This window comes from Chrysochloris asiatica, unplaced genomic scaffold, assembly GCF_000296735.1.
Source record: "Chrysochloris asiatica unplaced genomic scaffold, ChrAsi1.0 scaffold00032, whole genome shotgun sequence".
NCBI classification, from domain to species: domain Eukaryota; kingdom Metazoa; phylum Chordata; class Mammalia; order Afrosoricida; family Chrysochloridae; genus Chrysochloris; species Chrysochloris asiatica.
The window spans coordinates 14,497,113-14,504,611 of record NW_006408550.1 but is presented as its reverse complement, the minus strand read 5'-3'; the positions used below and the strand labels follow the sequence as shown (position 1 = coordinate 14,504,611).

Sequence of the window (7,499 nt, the reverse complement as noted above, 5' to 3'; positions counted from 1 at the left end):
ATGAAACTCAGATAGAGAAAAATATTGAGATCAAGGATCTTATATCCAGCAAAACTGACCTCAAATATGACAGTGAAATTAGAACATTTCCAAATACACAGAAAGCAAAGTAATTCGTAATTAACAGACGAACTTTACTAAAAATACTAAAGGGAATACTTTGGACTGATAAGCAACAATAGCAAATAACAACCTAAACTTGATATACACGTCCTGGTGTGTCATTGTAGAATAAGCACTGGGCTGCTAACCACAAGATTGGTGGTTAAAACCCACCAGTCACTCCTTGGAAACTGTATACAGGGTGGCTATGACTTGGAACTGACTCAACAGCACTTAACAACAAAAGCAAAGTAAAACAAACTGCTTGTTGTTAAGCACCATCAAGTCAGCTCCAACTCATAATGACACTGTGTAGGGCTTCCTAGGAATGGCTGGTTGAGTTTGAACTTCCACCCTTGTAGTTCAAACCAAACTTGCAGTCCAATGCTTTATCCCTCAGCACCACATCAGGACTCCAAACCTACATGACTGAAAATAGGGAACCAGAGACAGCAATTTATAATGAAGACAACTACAAAGCAAAATGAGAGAAAAGTGTAGTTACAGAACTTCAAAATGGTAAGGAAGTTAAGTAGACTTTGATATAAAACACAGACTGTTTTAAACTGGGGAATAAATTAATAAACTAGATGGTAACCTCAAAGAAAATTAATACACATTCAAATCAAATTGAGTAAATGGCAAATTATGATTTAGTGAACAGTAAAACAGCAACAATGAAGAAATTGATGAGAAAATGCACAAAATTAACTCAGCACAGACAGTTATTCAGAACAAAGAAACCAGCAGCATCATAAAAAAATGCACAACAAAATAAAAGCAATCAATTCATACCTATCAATCATTACACTGACTGTCAATGGATTAAATGCACCAGTCAAGAGACAGTGAGTAGCATAAGGAACAAGAAAACAAGACTCAATGTACTGTCTAAAAGAGGCACACCTTACACAAAAAGAGAAAAATAGATTTTTTTAAAAATCAAAGTAACCAAAATGAACAAGAGTAGCAGTATTAATTTCTGACAAAATAGACCTTAAAGCAAAAAAAAAAAAAAAAATGTAAGAGACAAAGAAGGATATTATCTCATGATTATAGGGTCAACTGAACAAGAGGACATAACCATAATATTTATGCTCCCAATGAAAATGCCTCAAAATACATAAATCAAATTCTAGAAGAACTGAAAAAATAGACAGTTCTACAATAATAATGTTGTTGTTGTTAAGTGTAGTCAAGTTTGTTCTGACCCACAGCAACCCTGTATAGGGTTTCCAAGGAGCAGCTGGTGAGATTGAACCACCAACCTTGGGATTCAAACTGACTTTGCAGTCCAGCTCATTAACCCACAATGCTACACCAGGACTCCTTGTTGCTAATATGTCACTATTATTATGATGGAAAGGTTGTATCCTTTCACCATACTTATTCCGTTTGTCAAGAAATCAAATGATGTATTTCATTAGGCAAATCTCCTGCAAAAGACCTCTTTAAAGCAGTCAAGAACAAAGATGTCACTTTGCAGACTAAGGTATGCCTCACCCACACCATGATCTTTTCAATAACTCATAAGCACTAGACTGCAAACCGAAAACTTAGTGGTTCAAAACCACCAGTCACTCCTTAGAAACTCTTTACAGAGTTGCTGTAAAGGATTGAAACCAACTCAGCAGCACTTAACAACAACAAAAATAACATATATATGTGAAAGTTGGGCAAGGAATAAGCAAGACCATAGAAGAATCAATGCATTTGACTTATGATGTTAGTGAAGAATACTGAAAATACTACAGATTGCTAGAAAAACAAATATGTATGTCTTAGAAGAAGTACAGCCAGAATGGCAAGACTTTACCTCTTTTTCTTTGGACATGTTGTCAGGAGGAACCAGTCCCAGGAGAAGAACATCATGTTTGATATAAAGTGGTGGGAAAAACAGGAAGATCCCCCACAGTGATGGACTGACACGGGGTTCAAACACAACTACTGTGAGGATGACACAGGAATGGGCAATGCTGTATATATGATCACTATGTATTGGAATCGACTTGACAGCCCCTAACAACAACAGTAACTGCAAAAGACCTCTTTAAAGTGCTAAAAACTAGGATGTCACTTTGAGAGCTGAGGTGAGCCTGATTTAATCTATAATATTTTCAATAACTTCATATGCATGTGAAAGCTGGACAATGAATAAGAAAAAACAAAGAAGATGAAAGAAAGACGGGGGGAGGGGGGCGGAGGGAACAGACTGGCTGTGACAATATCAAGCAAGCTGTTTTACTTGGAGCCATCAAGGCAAGAAAAGTCAGCCCATCGGGGTAAACCCCTTTCTAAGACTGAAACTCAAAGGGAACACACAAACAGTCTTGTATGTTCACTGGGAATCACCCTGGTCAACTTGTGAATGAAAGTGGTGGAAATGCAGTAATGAAGACCAGGATTGAGTTTGGCCATGTTCCATAGACACCTGATCACCTTGAGACAAGAGAGAGAAGAGGAAGGGCTGGCAGGTTTGCAATTCAGGGAGACATGTGGACTCCTGAGTCCAAGGAAACTGACCTAGCTTCTAGGGACTAGAGTTAAGAGTAAAGTGGCCAGCTGGTCTGCAGTGTGGGGAAGGTGTGCTAGAACTCCCAAACTTGCAGATAGTACCCATTTGATCTGGCTTGGATGGCTTGCTGACCAGAACTCGATCAGATGATGATAAAGAAGTTAGATACAGAGAGCAAGGATAAATTGTTACAACTTGATGAACTGGACCTTTGCTTAGTTGCCCAAAATCGAACTGAAAGGGAAAGATTCTTATCAAAGATCAAGCTTGCTCCTTAGTACACTGGGTTGATAGGGATGAACAACTTAGACTTTGGCTATCAAAATTGGGTGGCTATAAAGGCATGAAGTGGCTGGCTTATAAGCTTTCAGGAGGGTGCTTAGTGTCAGAACGAGGGGGGTAAGATAGAACCCCCACTGAATAGGTTTCCTCTTGTCCTGATAACAATTACTGATAATTGAATCATAAAATCCTACCTCCATCCTCACTCAATTCACAATAAATGCTTTAAAAATAAAAATAAAAAATTGATGTACTTGATGCATAATGTTATCAAAGAACACTGACTATACTATGAACTGCCAAGAGATTGAACCTGTCTTGGAAGAAGTATAGGCAGAATGTTACTTAAAAGTAATGATGGTGAGGCTTCATCACACTATCACACTAACTTTGAGCATGTGATTAGGAGGGGACAGTCTTGAAAGAAGGACACCATGCTTGTTAAAGTAGAGGGTGAGCTAAAAAAAAAAAAAGAAAGAAAGAGGAAGACCCTCAAGTAGATGGACTAACAAGGTAGCTGTAGCAATAAGCTAGTACAAAGCAATGATTGTGAGAAGGGCTAGGCCTGGTCAGCTTTTTGTTTTGTTCTACAGAAGGTCACAAATGAGTTGAAACTAATGCAATGACATCAGCAACAACAATTCTGACTCAAAATAGCAGAGAAAAAGTCCAAGAAGAAAATTGGGTTTTCTATAATCCTCCAGGGAATTCTGGTGGGGTGCTGGAATGCAAGGTCGGCTGTTCAAGCTCACCAGCCACTCCTTGAAAACTTTCTACAGGGTCACTATGAGTTAGAACTGACTCAATGACACTTAACAACAACAAGAAGCAGGGAATTCTGAAGCATGTCATCCATTGACCATACTTTGAAAAACACTTCAGTAAACACAGATGTGTTGCTTTTGTTACGATCCGTGGCATTTAAAACTCTTCACCTTCAATGAAGTCTGTTGTTGTTGTTGTTGTTAGGTGCCATCGAGTCGGTACCTACTCATAGCGACTCTATGCACAACAGAATGAAACACTGCACGGTCCTGGGCCAACCTCATTATTGCTGCCACGCTTGACCCCATTGATGCTGCCATTTGGCCAATCCATCTCATTGGGGGTCTTCCTCTTTTTCTCTGACCCTCCACCTTAACAAACATGATAGCCTTCTCCAGCGACTAGGTCCCTCCTGACAATATGTCCCAAGTATGAGAGACAAAGTCTGGGCATCCTGGCCTCCAAGGAGCACTCTAGCTGCACTTCTACCAACACAGATCTGTTTGTTCTTTTGGCAGCCTATGGCACTTTCAGCATTCTCCTCCAACACCATAACTCAAAAGCATCAATTCTTCTATGGTCTTCCTTAGTCACTGTCCAGCTTTTGCATGCATATGGGGTTATTGAAAATACCATGGCTTGGGTCAGGTGCACCTTAGTCCTCAAACTGACATCTTTGCTCTTCAACACTTTAAAAAGGTCGTGTGCAGCAGATTTGCCTAATGCAATACGTCGTTTGATTTCTTGACTGCTGCTTCCATGAGTGTTGATAGTTGATCCGAGAAGAATGAAGTCCTTGACAACTTCAAACTTTTCTTGATAAGATTGTTGTTTATGAATTTTTGTTTTATTTACAGTGAAGTCTACAATAGAGGAAATCCAGGAATCAGCTGAGTATACACAGATGACCCTCTTCACCTAGAGAAGTTAGTTCCCAATTCTATTCTAAGTCTAAACCAGGAAAGCAGACAGGAAAGAAGTGAATCACCACAGGGGCAAGTCTTGGAATTAGAGCAATGGAAATCCCTCTCTCCCTTCAGTATATTAAATGCTCTCTAGCAGTATCAGCAAATCAGTGCCATCGAATTGCCTCAGGTCCTTGGACATCAGGTATTTTCAGTGGGGGCGGGGGGATAGGCTCCCTCAGAGATGACACAGGTAAACGCTTTGATTACATTTTATAATCTGAGGGCACCCCGACTGGCATAACTTAAAATTCCTTTTATCCAGTAGAATTCACATCATCTTTAACAAAGTTTTCTCTGACTTGATTTCTTTTTTCTCAGTAATATAGCATTTGCATGACTCATTTTTGACATCTTCAGGCAGTCTGCATAAATATGCATTTTCCATTGAATTTATGATATAGTCATGCTCAGTGTATCACTGACATCGTGTCACCTTCTCGGTCACACATTGACATTGTAATGTTATTTACTACAAAATTGCATTGACAGCATCTTAGGAACACTGTGACAGCATTTTAGCTGCCATCAAAGTGAGTACTGAAAGCACGTTTTGACAAAAGTCACTTGGAAGGGTGGAAAAATCAAATAGGGCTTCTACATAATTACCATAGTTCCCTGAAAACAATTTAATTAATTCAATGCATTTTGCCAATGTTCATTTTAAAATGTGTATTTTGGTATACAGTTTAGACTACTACTAAGTATGGTTTGTTTATTTTTTTCTTTAGAGTTGTTGTTGTTAAGTGCCATCAAGTCAGTTCCAACTCATAGCAATCCTGTATAGGGTTTCCAAGGACCAACTGGTAAGTTTGAACCACCCACCTTGTGGTTCAAACCAACTTTGCAGTCCAGCAAATTAACCCACAGCGTCACACCAGGACTCCTTCTTCAGGGTTCATTAATATATTTAAGTCCAGTGATTCATTTTGGACACTTTATTTCAGGACTACATTATCAATATTCCCTCTTCTACTTATGCATGAGTTTTATTCAAGTTATTAATGGTGTTTAACACATGCTGCTAGGTATTCTGGGCAACAGAGGGAAGAATAAAAAGTAAAATAAAAATAACTAGACTTTGTGGATTCCCAGCTATGGAGTAAATACCTTGTGCAAGCACCTTACGGATAAAATTTCATTTAGTCATAACAAGAATCTTATGTAAAAATGTAATTATGATTTACACTCTACAAATCAGAAAACTGAGCTTTGGAAAGGAAGAACACTTTGCTGAAGGTACATGGCTGAGAAGTAGTAGAGTTAGAATGGAACAAGCCTGGATCCACGGACAATATTCTTCATCTTTGAACTAAAACAAAGGTGAGGGTCGGGGTGAGTTGTGCAATGAATGAGGAGTGGCCTAGCACACCCACAAATGCTGCCAGACAATACTGACAATGGTGCTCATTTCACTTTACAGTTGGGTCTCTCAGCCACAAAAAAAAAAAAAAAAAAAAAGATAATAAAATCATCATTGAATGAAATTTACTGGACCATTTCTGAGAGGGCTGGCTGAGGAGTATGCTCAGAATACCGAGAAAACACTGATTATGGTCAGATCCTCTCAGAAGCCTAGAAGATGGCCTGAAAGACAAGAAAATGCAGAAATGTGGGCAAAAGTTCCCCTGGGTAAATCAGAAACAGCAGCAATTGAGTGTCCAAAGGTAGGGCACAATCAGATAAATAAAGCATTATTGCCTTTTGTGCAGATGTAGGATCGACACAAGGTTGGCAGCTCAAACCCACCAACTGTTCCTCAGAAACCTTATTCAGGATCACTATGAGTTGGAACCAAGTCAATGGCACTAAAGAACAAACAACAACAAATGCATTTTGTATGCCTCAGGCCCCAGTTGGTGCTTCTAATAACTCAGCACTTCAGCTAATTCAAGAAAAGTCATGAACTTGTTTATCCACTGGCTTTTTAGAATTATTATTGAAAGTATAGTAGGTACATTCTTTCCACCTCTCTAAATCCTAAAATCCTCAACTACAAAACTGATTCATTATAGTCCTTTTATGATGTATAATTTTCTTTGATAGTTTTCACACTCAGTAGCATCAAGAAAACATACCAGAAAAGACTGCATGGGATATAAACATTCTAAAAGCTTACATGTCTAGAAATAATTTTGTTCTTTCTTCACATCTGATTTGATTTTTGGTTAGACTTTGAATTCTAAGTTGAAAATTATTTTCCCTTTAAACTTTCTCAGTTATCTTCAGCATCTAGTATTCCTAAGGAGAAATCTGAACCCATTATAATGTCTATGTCTTTGTGAGTGGCCTTATTTTGACTTTAGAATCTTCCATTTATCTAATTCTAAAATTAAGGAACTATGGCTCTAGGTTTCCTTTTTTTTTAAAATTCGTTGTGCTGAGAACTGTTTTTAGTTCCTTTTATTTTGACCATCTTACTTCTCAGGGATGTAATTCTATTATTTCTTCGATTTCTCCCCTCTATTTTATCTATGTATCTCAATCTGGAATTCCTATTAATTGATTCTTATTTCTCCTCTACTTTAGTCTCTAGTTCTAGTATTTCCTCTCCTACTTTCAGTCTATGGATAGGTTAGACATTGTTGTTGTTTTTAGGTGCTGTAGAGTCGGTACCGTCTCATAGCGACCCTATGCACAACAGAACGAAACATTGCCTGGTCCTGAACCAAGCTCACAATTGTTGTCATGCTTGAGCCCATTGATGATGCCACTTGGCCAATCCATCTCATTGAGGGTCTTCCTCTTTTTCTCTGCCCCTCCACCTTACCAAACATGATATTCTTCTCCAGTGACTGCTCCCTCCTGACAATATGTCTGAAGTATGAGAGACAAAGTCTGGGCATCCTGACCTCCAAGGAACACTCTGG

At 38.6% G+C, this 7,499-nt stretch overlaps 1 pseudogene; it reads left to right on the top strand.

Moving 5' to 3' along the window:
* Positions 1-6,914, top strand: part of LOC102821375 — a 64,763-nt pseudogene extending 57,849 nt beyond the window's left edge.
* Positions 6,915-7,499: the final 585 nt, after the last annotated feature.